Consider the following 13998-nt stretch of genomic DNA (forward strand, 5'->3'; position numbering starts at 1 on the left):
GTAAGTCTAGCAGGATGTCTCATGGGCTCACCATCTCAGAATGGAGCTGGCCATTCCTCCTTCATCTCCCATACGTGTTCTCCTATGCTCTTTCTCAGTGAATGCCGCCCCCTTCTATACGCCTTCCAGTTCATTCCTTTTATCCAAATTTTCACCAAGGTTTACAGATTCTCTTCCAAACGATGCCTGAACCTGTGTCTTCCTTTCTGCCTCAGCAACCACCCCCTTCAGTCGGTTGAATCCCGCCCATTTGGTGTCAGTCTGCCCCTTGGCTTCTTTGCCCCGGAGCCTGACTGCTCTGGTGTCCCTTGTATGACTCAGGTGGACCCTCCCACGCCGTGACTCCAACATCTTCCTAGGCTGTCAAATGCAAATTCAATTTTGGTGTGAAATCTCCCACTTGGACATTTGTGCCAGCCACATCAATCATAGCACCTGCCTTTTAAGCTCCTTTCAAGGAGAACTGGCCCGAATTACCACAAATGGGTTTTAGGCTATGCCAGCCTACTGAACCAATGTCAGCCACCTGGCCCGAAGGCAGCTGGCCAATGGACTGGCCAGCAAGAAGTGACATGGTCTGGGGTTAAGGAAGGCACGTTGGGCCCGTTTGATCCTCTCTAGAAAATGTGAGCAAAGAAATATTGAGAGGATGAGGCAGTGAGCAGTGGAAACTGAGAAGTCAGCATGAGAGCCTTGTGCAGCGCAGAGAACACATTAGAAGAGGAGGCTGGGGAGGGCGGGGAGGAGAGTGGTGTAGCACAGAGCACAGGAGCCACGGAAAGGATGCTGCACATTATAAATAGGATTCTTTAAGTGGAATTCTTTTAGCTCAACTCTCCACATTGTCCTTATCTTCTTGTTTTGCTCGAGGCCAGTAAATATCACAGTGGGCTGTTGCTGAGGGGCGGTCCCCCAGTCTGGCTCACATCAAATGAGCCTTCTCTCAGACCAGGGGCTCAAGAGAGGCAGCAGAAGTCTTGCAAAACTAGAGAAACAGCTTCAGATCATCCCCCTGGGGAATGCAGACAATAGCAACTGCCGATTTGTTTCCGCTGAAAGATCACCACACGTGGCGAGGCACGGATGCTCCGCTTCAGTATTTAGACTTCGGTGCGGTGGAAGTCAGCAGTGTTTGTTATTCTGGGGGCTGGTGTTTGGAGAAGCGCATTGTCTCCACGATGATGCCTGTGCTCACAAGTTGTTCCATTGTCTCGAAGCCCCGCCAGCTTGAGATCACAGGGCTGGTCCAGCACGTGCTCTTTCTGATAAGGCCCCAGCAGGCTGGGCTGATCTCATTCCCCAAGGGCAGCTGGTTCCCTGACTCTGGGGGTCAGCGTGGGGCCCAGATGCCTGGGGCCAGCGCCTCACCACCGAGACTGTGGGCACACCCATGCTGGTGTCTAGAAAAGGGGTTCACAAGCATGGGCTCTGAAATCAGACCTCCCGGATTTGTAAACTAGCTCCATCACTTACCAGCTGTGTGACCTTGGGTGAATCACCTCCTCCCTCTGTGCTTCTGTCTCCTCATCTGTAAAATCAGGCTAATAATAGTATATACTTCACAGAGTCTTATCATGATTAAGTAAAGTAATACACTAAGTTGATCCATATGAAATTGTCAAAGTCCTCACTGGTCAAAAATGGTTTATCCTAATACAGTTGTGGCGAGCACCTAGTAAGTGCATGATCCGTGCTAGCTAGCTGAATGGTAGAAAACCTCTGATATTAGTCTGGGCAATGATTTTTTTGGATATGACCCCAAAAGCATAGGCAACAAAAGCAAAAACAGACTAATAGGATTTCACTAAACTAAAAAGCTTCAGCACGGAAACAGCCAATAGAGTGAAGAGACAACCAACAGAACGGGAGAAAACATTTGCAAACCATACATCTGTTAAGAGGTTAACATGCAAAATATATAAGGAACTCAGCTCAATAGCAGCAAAATAAATGTCCTGATTTTTTAAAAAATGGGCAAAGAATCTGAATAGACATTTCTCCAAGGAAGGCACACAGGTGGCCAGCAGGTGTGTGAGAAGAGGCTGAGCATCATCAGTCATCAGGGAGATGCAAGTCAAAACCACAGTGAGATAGCACCTCACTACTGTCAGGATGGCCATGATCAAAAAAAATAAAGACAACAAATGTTGGTGAGGAGGTAGAGAAATGGGAACTCTTGTACACTGCTCATGGGAATGTAAATGACGGAAAACAGTATGGAGGTTCCTCCAAAATTAAAAATAGAGCTACCATATGACCCAGCAATCCCACTTCTGGGTATATATCCGGAGGAAGTGACATCAGTAACTTGAGGAGATATCTACACTGCCATGTTCATTGCAGCATTATTCACAATAGCCAAGATAAGGAATCCACCTGTGTCCATCAACAGATGAATGGATAAAGATTACACACACACACAAATATTATTCAGTATTAAAAAAAAAGAAGGGAATCCTGTCATTTGTGACAGCATGGACGAACCTGGAGGACATTATGCTAAATGAAGTAAGCCAGACACAGAGAGACAAATGCTGCAAAATCTCCCTCATATATGGAATCTAAGAGAGTCGGACTCATAGAAGCAAAGAGTGGAACAGTGGTTAAGCGGTTATCAGGGCCAGGGAAATGGGGAGATATTGGTCAAAGGATACAGAGTTGTAATTACCTAGGATGAAGACATCTAGAGATCTAATGTACAGCATGATGAGGACTATAATTAACAATTATGTATCGAATAGTCGAAATTTGCCAAGAAAATAGATTTCAGATGCTCTCACCACACCAAAAAAAAAAAAAAAAAAAAAGGCAAGGAGATAATATGTTAACTTGTCTATAGTAATCACATCAGTGTATGTGTGTATATCAAATCATCATGTTGTACACCTTAAATATATACAACTCTTATTTAAAAATAAAATAATGACACCACCTGGTTCACAGTGAAGGGATGGGGAAAAGAAAAGGTAAACACCCACCTACCATCATACAGTTCATCTCGTCTACCCCTAAGTATTTACCCAAAGGAAACAAAAACATATGTCCACACAGAAAACATTATAAACATAAGGTATAATTATCATGGGGTCCATTTTTAAAGTGGTTAATAGGTTGCTCTAAAACAAGGATATTTATCAGGCATTTGTGCTTTGACGGGTCCTCAGCTTAATGTGGCCATTTCATTCAGCCTGTGATTGTAGGTGAAACTCACAGAAGACATTAAAGTATTACTTGAGCAAAAACGATACCACCGCACTAAGAAAAATCAACATGAAATGGAAAATTCAATCACGATCCACTTTTTCTGACAAATCAACTCATTTATTTTTCCTGGTTCCCATCTGGTACTTGTCTGCATGCATAAAACATTTTTACATAGTTGTAAAACTCCAATTTTGCATTCAGCTTCTGAAAAGCGATTGTAACGTGGTAAACTGTTTTCCATATTGCTACTTAGTCTTCACAATTGTTTTTAAATGACCCTGTTGTTTACTTTGTGGATCTACTACTCTGTAACATTTCCTTTATTGCTGGACATCTATCTGTATTTTTTAAATGCTCTACTAAAAAACAATGTAGTTAATACCTTCACGCATTTAAAAAAATGTTCTTTTTTTGGATTATTTCATTGGGATAAACTCCTAGAAGTGGGATTATTTGATCAAAACATAGGAACATTTCCATAGCTCTCAAAATATATTGTTAAATGGATTTCCATTCATTCATTCACCAAATATTTATTGAGCAGTGTCTTCTTGACAGACACTGATTAAGCACTGGGTTTAAATGGTGAGGAAGAACATACAGTCTACACTTCTGGGCCCTACCCTCTAGTTGGGGAGATGAACTCGATCAGGTCATCACGCAGCTGGATACAATTATAACCATGCTAAGTATTACTAAGGAGAGAGACACAAAGCTACAAAAAGCATTTCATGGTAGAACCCTACTCTGCTTGGTGGTTAATAAAAGGATTTCCTAAGGAAAAAGTGATGGAGCTAGGGAATAAGGATGACTAGGAGCTAACTGGACCAAAAGGGAGGAAAGAACAGCATTCCAGACAGAGGGAACAGCATGTACGAATGCCTTTCAGCAGAGCTAAGAAGACTACGATAGCTGAAGCTCAAATTGCTGGGAGAGCCTGAGGCAAGACCAGGCGGGACCTGTGGACCTTCCTTGAGAAGGCTGTTGGTCTTCATCCTGAGAGCAGTGGGACCCTCCTGACCTGACTGTAGGTTTTGAAGCACTCTGTTTGGCTGCAGTATGAAGGCAGCCGGAGTTTGAGAGGGGTTAAGGGGTACCAATGGGCAGCTGCTGCCATGGTCAAGACGACAGATGGCAGTTGCTTAGATGACAAGAATGGGGATGGAAATGGAGATAAGTGGACCCATTTAGGAAATACTTCAGAGGGGAAACTGACAAGACTTGGCAGTGGGTTTGATTTAAGATGTGGTGGGGAGCTGGGGAGGGGAAGGAGAAGGGTATATTGAAGGCGCTAGATTTCTGGTGTAAGGAACAGGATGAATGGTGGTGGCCTTGACAGAGCTGGAGAACAATGGAACAGGGCCAGCCCTGGACTGGTTTGGTACATAAAGAGTTCAAGGTATTTTTGAGATGGGCAAGAGGAGCTCTCAAATGAGCAGAAACTCAGACCAGAGTTTGGGGCATAGCCATGAACGTACGAGTCATCAATGTACAGATGGTGACTAAAGCCGCAGACATGGGTGAGCTCACCTAAGGAGAAGGGCTGAGGGTGAACAGGGTCCAGACCAGGTGAGTGAGGAACTTTCACTTGCAGATGGAGGGAGACAGCTGGTCAAGGAGACTGAAAGAGATATGGGAGGGAAGCCAGGAGGACGTAACGTCCCAGAAGCCAAGAGAAGAGTGTTAGAGGAAGGAGAGAGTGGTCACCAGTGTCAAATGCTGCCCGAAAGGTCCCAGAAAATGAATCGAGGTCAGTGGTGACCTCAGCAAGACCTATAATGATGGGGGACAAAACAGCGTGGATAAATGAATAGGAAATAAGGATACAGGGACAGCACGGCTACACAGACCTTTCCAGAAGCATGGCAGAGAGGAGAACTGGGGGAATAGCTGGAGAAGGTGGGGTGAAAGCTTGAGGGAGGGTTTTTGGTTTTGTTTGTTTGTTTGTTTGTTTTCCAAAAAGGAGGACTTGTGCGTATGCTGAACACTGGGGGCAAGATGAATTTCAAGAGAGAAATGACAATAAAGTCCCCGAGAGGGTGGGAGGGGATGAGATTGGAAACACAGGCAAAGGGATTGACTTTGGGTGGGAGACAGGACACCCCTTCTCCCGTGACAGGGCTGTACTCATGTACAGGACATCCAACAGGGACTTAGAAGAGTCCAGCCCTTGGTTTAATGCTCTGCTGTTGCTGCCTTGAAATTCTTAGTAATTTTTGAACAAGAGATCCTACATTTTCCAATTGCACTGAGCCCTGTAGATCTGGTAACTGGTCCTGCCTCCCACAACATCAGAGCCATTCCTTTCCCCTAGACCTCACCGGGATGGAGTGTAACCATCTCAATCTTTTTGTTACGGCTGTTAATTTAATAGGTGGAAATGTGCGCCTCGGTTGTTTCAATTTGCATTTCTTTGATTCCTGGCCAGGATGACTGTGTTTCCTCATGTTTGTTTACTAGCCATTTTCCTTTTGTGTGAACTGCTTGTGCCCTTGGCCCATTTATGATGTTTTTTCAAATGCCAAAACCCAATTTCCTCTTTGGGAATACATCTCCAATTTGTCAAAATGGATGGAGAGTATTTTCTGTGGAAAGAGTATGGGGTTTCAAGAAGGAAGCCCCAGGCCAGGAGCACCTTGGGAAGCAAAAATCCTTCATGCCATTAGAATCCCACTGGTACGTGTACCCAGTGGTCTTTCAACCAGGCACCTTCCCATCTGGGTTCTCCTTTAATCTTCTGTCTGAATCCAGGAACTCATCATTCTGTGCTTTGCCTAGGCTGTTCCTCCTGCCTGGAATGCCCTTCCCCCTTGACTTGCTGCGCCCAGACTCTCAGCATTCTGTCTACACTGATACAGTCAAGTATGTATATATCACATTGTACTGTGATTGCTGATTTCACATCTGTTTCCCCTTCTGGGTCATGAGCTCCTTCCTGCTACAGACTGTATCTTCTCTCTTGTTTCCACTCCTTCTGTCCTCATCCTCTGTGCCTCACGTGGTGTCTGCCCATACCAGGCACGCAGCTTCTGCTCACAAGCGAATGAACTCAACTGATGAGGATTTATGTATGAAGCTCTCTGGACCACTAGCTTCTCCTCCTCCGCAATTCTTTACCCTTGACCACATCTGAGCAGAATGCTCCACTGGGGACACCAGCTTTAAGGAGCGAAGGTCCCTGAGCGCAAGGCCCTAAGAAAACAAGGAAGCTGGGACACTGTCAATCAATATTCGAAAAGCTGTGGATTCCTCATCGTGGTGGAGGGGCAGGTGGGTGGGACACCAGGACTAATACGTGTGCAAGTCCAGCTCGGCCCCTAGCTGTAGAATCAGGGCAAGGGGCTCAACCCCCAAGCTTCTGTATCCATCAGAAGGGACTCGCTTATTTCACAGGGTGCTGGGAAGGTGAAATGAAACAAAAATGTGAAAGCACATAGCCGAGTACCTGGCATATGCCAGATACTCATTCATCCCAAGTTGGTTTAGCAAACTGCCCTATAGGTACCTCCAGTTAGCACCGGAACCCAGGAGTGAAAACCCCAGGAAAAGAGCAATTTCAGCTAGAACGTCCCAACCATCAAGGCTGTTGATGGAATGAGCTCCTTGGAAGAAGGTGAGTTCCCGGTCAGGACAGATATGAACATAAAATTGGGATATTATGGGCAGACTCAGGAATCACATCACGGGTTGGACTAAGTGAACTTTAGGGTCCCATCCAACCTTGAGGAGCTTGGATTCTGTGACTGATCCTGGAAAGTCCGCTGCAGTAGACTTGTGCTGGGTGCCCCTCAAACATTCATTTTTCTTCTCCTTTCCAGAAAAGCCTCTGGCCTCCTCACTAAGCCAATCAGTGCATCTTATTTCCCAGTTACATAAACTGGTTCAGAAACAGGCATTTCAGGCCAAGGAGGTGTTTGCTTGAGGTTCTGGAAAAGAACTGCCCCCTCTCGTCTGTAGAAGCTACCAAACAAAGGAAGAGAAAGAGAGGGCTTGTCTTAGCATAGGGTTGTCTGATAAAATATAAGACATCCTGAGGAATTTGAATTTCAGATAAACAACAAATAATTTTTTCATATAAATAGGTCCCAAATGTTGCATGAGACGTATTTATACTAAAAAAAGTATTCATTGTTAATCTGAAATTCAAATTTAACTAGACAGCCTGTATTTTTTTCTTCCTAACTCAGACAACCCAATGATTCCATGGAAGGCAGAGAGGAGAGACAAAAAAGAAACTAGATTCTTGGTGACATATTTGAGCCACTAGATCAAGCTTTGTCTGAAGCTGACACTCCTGAGAAACGTTCAGGTACAAAAACCAATACATCCTTTTTATTATTTAACTAGATTTAAGAATATTTTTCAGTTTCTCAGAAGCTTCTTTAACCTAACAGCTTGATCAGAAGCTGAAAGCTTTGATCTTTTGGGGACGCAGATCTTGTTGGGAGTCCTGCTTTGCACACTTTTCTTAGTCTGACCACCCTAAGTCAGGAACCTCTGTGTGCCTCTGTCCCTCCTTGAGATGTTAATTTTATGTGTCAACTTGACTGGGCCATGGCGTGCCCAGATATTTGGTGAAACGTTATTCTGTGAGGGTATTTCCAGATGAGATTAACATTTGAATCAGTGCACCAAGCAAAGGAGATCGCCCTCCCCAGTGTGTGCGGACCTCATCCAATCCATCGGAGGCCTGAATAGAACAAAAAGGCAGGTCGAGGGAGGACTTTAAGCAGAACATTGGTCTTCTCCCGCCTTGGGACCCACACTCAGACTGGCGCTTATACTGCTGGCTCCCTCGCTTCTCAGGCCTTTGACCTTGGACTGGAACTATACCTTAGGCTCCCCTGGGTCTCCAGCTTGCTGACTATAGATCATAGGACTTAGCTTCTATTCCGCATGAACCAGTTATATAGATATAGATCTCTCTATATATACAGATAGGTAAATTAGCATGTGTATATCTATATGTGCTATATTACATAGCTACATGTTTATTATGTATCTACATCGTGTTTATGTTATATATCTACATATATGTTATAATATCCTCATGTATATGTTTATATATACACACATATATATAGAGTATATTAGTTCTGTTTATCTAGAGAATTCAGACTAATATACTTCCGTACGCAGACCAGCATCACTGCAGACGCTCAGTAGGTTACCCCTGTCTTTCTTTGTAGGACGAGACCTTTACGAGAAGCACAGTTGTGTCTTCAGCCTCCTCTCCCCGCACCCAAGTGGTCTGAGCTGCGGCCAGCTCCCTCCGAGAAGTCGCGAAGCCGTTACCAGCTGGTGCGCACTGCAGCCCCAGCCCTGCACACAGACTGCCCAGTGTCTGCTTGGCTCCAGGGCAGCGAAGAGCCGCCTTGGGACCGGCAGAAAATCGACCAGCTTGTTTATCTTTGGGACCAGAAGAAACCAGCTCCTTTTCATTCTCAGTGGTCAGGCTTGGAAACCTAGCTTGCCAGAAGCGGTCCTTTGGGGAGGCTCTGGCCAGGGCATTAAAGAGGCAGGACTTTGCTGGAAATTGTGCTCCGTGGCCAAGACCAGGTGGAAAGATCAATTTGGGCTTTATGAATCAGTCCCTTCATTCTTCTGGGTCTGCTTTTCCTCATCTGCGAAACAGACTGGGCCATCAGGCTGCAGAGTGGGTGCCAGTCAGGGCCCATGGGGATGACACAGGATCCCAGGTACCCAGCCTTAGGCTTCAGGCAGGGGTTGGGTCGAGGGCAGGAGGTAAAATCCAGGTGTGAGGCAGACCCAACTATAAGAGCACTGGCTGCTACCTTCAAATCAGCTCATCTCAGGAGAACAAGCACTTTTAACAGCCCCCTGTCACCCAGCCACCCCTATTTCGGACCCTACTTTGCCCAGCTCCTAACCCTCAACTCCATTCACCTGCCACGTGTCTTGCATATGGTACGCAGGCACTTGGCTCCCAGCGCCTTGCGCTCTCCAAGGATGATGCCTGGAGAGCTCTCTTCGGCCCTTCTCACTTGGTCCTCCTAGGGTGGCATACCCCTACTCTGGTGTATTACTTAGGTATCGCTGCTTCAGAAAATACACCCAAACATAGAAGAGATAAACATAAAGGAAGTTTATTTCACGTCTCATCTAACAGTCTAGGGCACTCCTGGATTGGAGTTCACAGGTGGTGGATGGGGGTGAGGGGGCACCCTTCTCCACGCAGCCAGAGACCTTGGCTGATGGCAGCCATGGCATCTTTAAACAGCGTCCAAGCTCATGCTGGGGGATCACTGTCAGGCTGACCAAGAGAAAGAACATGGCAGGGTTTTCTTGGTCAGGCCCGGAAAGAGCACACATCTGTCACTTTTCACTGATCAGTACTATGTTGCGTGGCCTCGCCCAGCTGCGAGGATGGAGTCTAGCTGGGAGCCCAGAGAGACGAGGAAGCGTGCTGGGTGAGCAACTAGCCAGTCTCCACCACGCCCGACCGCAGCCCGCCGGCATCTCCCACAACCTGGGCTCAGGGCTCAGGCTGGTCGGACGTGGGCCCAGCCTAGGGTTCCTGAAAGTCCTCTGACTGGGAATGAGAGTGAGTTGGGATTTTGGGAAGTGCCGCTTCTCTCTCAGATGGATTAAATGGAAGGGTGTGGAGCCGTGAGCCAGGCAGGATGTGGCACCGCCGCCATCGCCGCTTTCACCAAACACCACCACGAGCTTGCTGGTGAGCTCACCGGGGCCTCAAGGGGTGTTTCTTAGTCCCACTGCTCTGACCTTTTCCTGGAAACCTGCGCACGCGCGCGCGCGCGTGTGTGTGTGTGTGTGTGTGTGTGAGAGAGAGAGAGAGAAGGAGAGAGAAGATGACCACACAAAATAATCACAATAATGCAGATGTATTATCCCCATTTTACAGATGAGAAAGCTGAGGCTTAGAGAAACTGACTTTTCTAGATGCAAATTGTAAAGCAGGGTTTGGAAACAGGTCATCTGACTCCACGTTCCTTACTTCTCTCTCGATCACGTGTCCTGAAGTCTATCCACCTCCCCAAGGAGCCTCTTACTTCTGTCTCTGAATCCCCACTGTCCTTCATCTGTGTCTCTTTATGTCCTCCTTGTGACAGGATTTTTGTGTGTGTCTTGTTCCCCTGTAAGCCTCTTGAAGGCAGAGACTATGTCAGATTCACCTCTGAACCTCTCTCTCCTAAATTTATATGCATAAAATAAATACACACACACATACACACACACATCCATTCAGTGAATGAATACTTTAGTCATAGGATTCTTGAATTCAGCTAAATGGAAAATCTAAGCCAACTATGAAAGAAAGATCAAAGGACGATTTATAGCAAACCACACACTCGCTCCTGTATTTTTTCTTCACACCCTGTTCCCTTCTCTCATATCCTGGTTTCCCCAGGCGGGCTTCCACGGGGCTTGGCTCATTCACTCCGGCTAGAGAATTTCCTAACATTTTGTTTATTATTACTATTAGTAGCAGTGGTACTATTACTATGAATAGCTGTGATTTATGGACCTCTGAATGGTACCCTCCTTGAGTGAAAGGCCTGAGCAGCCCCTCAGTCCTAGCACAGGTCTGGCTCACTCTGTACTGCCAATATGTGTGTGGGTTGGTGGGGGTGGGGAGCAGTGGTTGATAAATAGACGTGTTTAGTGCCAGGCATTGGGTCAGACTCTCCAAATACCTTACCTTTAATTTTCAAAGCCACCTAGCAAGGAAATTATTATACTCATTATTTTACAGATGAGGAAACTGAGGCTCAGCGAGTCACTTGCCCAGCATCACACAGGTAGGATGCTGCTGTGCCCAGGTACCAACCAGCCAAGGACCACCCAAGCCAGGGTCCACCCTTTGTTATCATCAAATCACACTCTGGTCTCTCTCTTTCCTTCACTGCTCTCCTACTCACTCGGGAAATATTTCTGAGCATCTATTACATGGGAGATGCAGAACAGGGGTGACTAGTGCAGACCTAGTTTTTGCCCTAATGGAACTCATGGTCCAATGTCCAAGATAGATACTAAACAAATGAAGGCAGTTAGAGACCCACCTCCAAATATGGCAAGTACCATGAGGAAAGAGGAGAAAACAGAAAACAAGGTCCCACTGTACAGCACAGGGAACTATATCCAATAACTTGTAATAACCTATAATGAAAAAGAATACATGTATATATGTATAATGGAGTCTCTTTGCTGTACATCTGAAACCAACACAACATTGTAAATCAACTGGACTTCAATAAAAAAGAAAAGAAAAGAAAAAAATCAATCTAAAAAAAAAAAAGAAAGAAAGAAAAGAGGAAAACCCATGAGGGATTTTCTTGGCTCAGAAGGTCAAAGGAAGCCTCTGTAAAAACACTTGGACTTGACAGAAAAAGAATTACAAAGAGGTGAGGGTGTTCCAGGCAGTGGGAACAGAAACAGGGTAGGCCCCGAGGCAGGAAAGTGCGTGGCAAGCCATGATACAGAGGACTCTGGGTGAAGATGCGACAAGCAAGGACAGCTGGCAGGGTCACTGCGTGAGGAGCCTGGATTGTTTTCTGAGCGCAGTGGCAGATCAGGGAAAGGTTTTAAGCAGGAGAACTACTGTGCAGTGAGTGGGTTGGATGAGACCAGAGTGGACAGAGGAAGGAAGCTACTATGGTAATTCAGCAGAGATAAAGGGCGTTTGAAGCAGGGAGGGTGGAGAAGTTGGAAAGCAAGAGGCAGATTGGCCATGGGCTCAGGATTAGAGCCTCTGCAGAGGAGCCAGGATTCCCATTCCAGCCTGGAGGTGGGGCTGCATTCAGTCTATATGAACGGAGGGGAAGCCCTACACTCAGTTTTCCAAGAACTTCTAGTGAGGAGGCTCAAGTTTACCCCATCAAGTCAAAGCACCGAGTCTCCATTTTGAGCACGCGTGATGGAAGGACACTTGAGTGGGTGCTGGTTCTGCCTGTGAAGGTGTGACTCCTACAGAGGAAAGGCATGGCGCGGAGATGGGTAGGGCCACCGTGTCCCAGCAGAGGGAAAGGCAGGTCAGTGAGTCTGCCCCCGCAGGGCTGCCCGTTGGCTCAGGATGAGCTGGACCAGGATGAAGTGCTGGAAAGAGGTATTTTTATCCTGGCCCAGGGGAGGGGTCCAGATAGCCAGGCAGGGTGGCCATGTGTCAGGAAGCAGGCTGTGCCTGTGATGTGGAGATAAGCAGTGAGTGAGGGGACAGATGGCGCAGCCTAGGGGTCAGTCACTGGCTGAACAGAGTTAAGATGTTGCTCAATAGAACCCAGGGGATTGGAGGGTTTTCATGATTCATTCTCCAACGTGAGGAAGGTTTAGGATTATTCTCCGCTACCTTCCTTCCTATAAATTCCCCAGTGGCTCCCCCAAATGCCAGTCATATTTGAGGGAAGACTCACTAGGAATGCCTTCATTCGATTTCTGCGTCTAGCCAAAGCCGCTGGATTTGCCCAGCTGCTGGGTGAGATGCGCTTTCTGTGGCTTGGGCATCCTGGGTTCCAGTTCATTGAAAATAATGGGAATTCTTCATCTAATGTCTGCCCTCAACCTCCCTCTCCACTCCCGACTCCTACCCCTGTTCCCTGACTCTGGCTGCACCCAAAGCCCAGCTCTGGGTGGAATACGCTCCCTGCCAGGACCGTCCCCAGCCCTGCCTTGTCGCAGCCTCCTGCCAGGGCAGGGGGCCTGGGCACCCACCGCACTCTCGGAGCCCCTCACGGCCAGGAAGGCAGGTCCTGCGATCCCACACCCTCTCTCCTGAGGAAGCCAGGCCCTTTGAGCAAACCTGTGATGGGCCACACGTTTCCCTCTCCTTTAAAAATAAGCACTCCCTGTGGCTCAAGCTGGCCTTCACCCTGGTGAGGCGAGTCCCTTCCAAAACCCTATGTCAGAGCATCCTTTGTAACACTCAGGGAAGAGTGCAGGCGGGAAAAAAAGGCTTCTATTTATCCGGATGTTTGAAATCCAGAGAAGGAATATTATTTCTCCAGTCAAATACTGGGACTCCACTGAAAAATATTTTCAATCTGCCAGACTGAAGTCCAGCGTCTTTGTGAACCTCAGCCAATACACGCAGCCCAGGTGCTGGGTCAGGGCCCATTTCTCCCAGGCAGCCACATTCCTGTCTGATGTCCTGAATATGGTGAATTTGGTCTTGGTCCCGGAGGCGACTCTTGTGACATTCTCCCATCCTCTTGGTGGACCGGGTTAGGGGAATTCTCTCCCTGCCATTACAGGAAAGCCAGGGGCTGCCAGGACAGGGATGGAGTCATGCCAAGGAAGGGCCGTGCCCTGGAGGTTACAGAAATTATGTGGCTGAAATCTCCTTCCGGCCAGCCGGTACCCTCCCGGATGCAGGAGAAGACAGCCCAGGATGGGGCGGGCACAGCCCACCTGGCCTGGCCCTCTGCCTCTCTACATTAAAAATATTTGGGGGGGGGGTGATATTTTTTTACACTACAAATGTAATACACAGATATTAAAACAAATTTAGGAACTATGGACAAGCAAAAGGAGAAAATGAAAATCACCCAATTTCCCGTCTCCCAGACGTAATAATCACTCTGCCCGGTATATTTTATATAATTCCAGCATTATTTTAATGCAAGATATAGAGCTTTTAAAAAACACTAAAATGAAATTATACAGCATATTACTAGTCTATATTTGCCTTTTTTGCTTACTAGTGTATCATGACTATCTATTTAATAAATGCTCCTCTAAAACATTAATAGCTACAGAGTATTTCATTCAACTGATACATAGCAATTTTGTTTCCTTGTTTCCTTTTTCCTTTTTATT

This window comes from Camelus bactrianus, chromosome 6 (genome assembly GCF_048773025.1).
Source record: "Camelus bactrianus isolate YW-2024 breed Bactrian camel chromosome 6, ASM4877302v1, whole genome shotgun sequence".
NCBI classification, from domain to species: domain Eukaryota; kingdom Metazoa; phylum Chordata; class Mammalia; order Artiodactyla; family Camelidae; genus Camelus; species Camelus bactrianus.